Raw genomic sequence first — 338 nt, 5'->3', positions numbered from 1 at the left:
AAGCTCGTGCTGACTAGTTAATTGATGCATCCATTGTTTTGGTATATGTACACATATTAATTACTATCGTCTTTCTTCCTTATAATTTCTAGCCCTCCGGATCGAGCACAACTTCGGTAAGGAGACGAGGCCCGAAGAAAAAGTTGAGCTCGGATGAAAAGTTTGAGGTCATAGAAATCGCGCCCGACAGCGAACCGATTGAACCCATCCGGACAAGGAAGGCATTTTCTTCTCAGTGCGGGGTTCTTGTTAGGGACAAGATCCCGATCAGCATCCAGCAATGGTATAAGCCTGCTAAGGATGAAGACCCTGAGGTGTCTTATGTCAATGATATGCAG

Source organism: Triticum aestivum, chromosome 1B, assembly GCF_018294505.1.
Source record: "Triticum aestivum cultivar Chinese Spring chromosome 1B, IWGSC CS RefSeq v2.1, whole genome shotgun sequence".
Lineage (NCBI taxonomy): Eukaryota > Viridiplantae > Streptophyta > Magnoliopsida > Poales > Poaceae > Triticum > Triticum aestivum.
The sequence above is the reverse complement of the archived record's forward strand: the minus strand, read 5'-3'. Positions refer to the sequence as shown.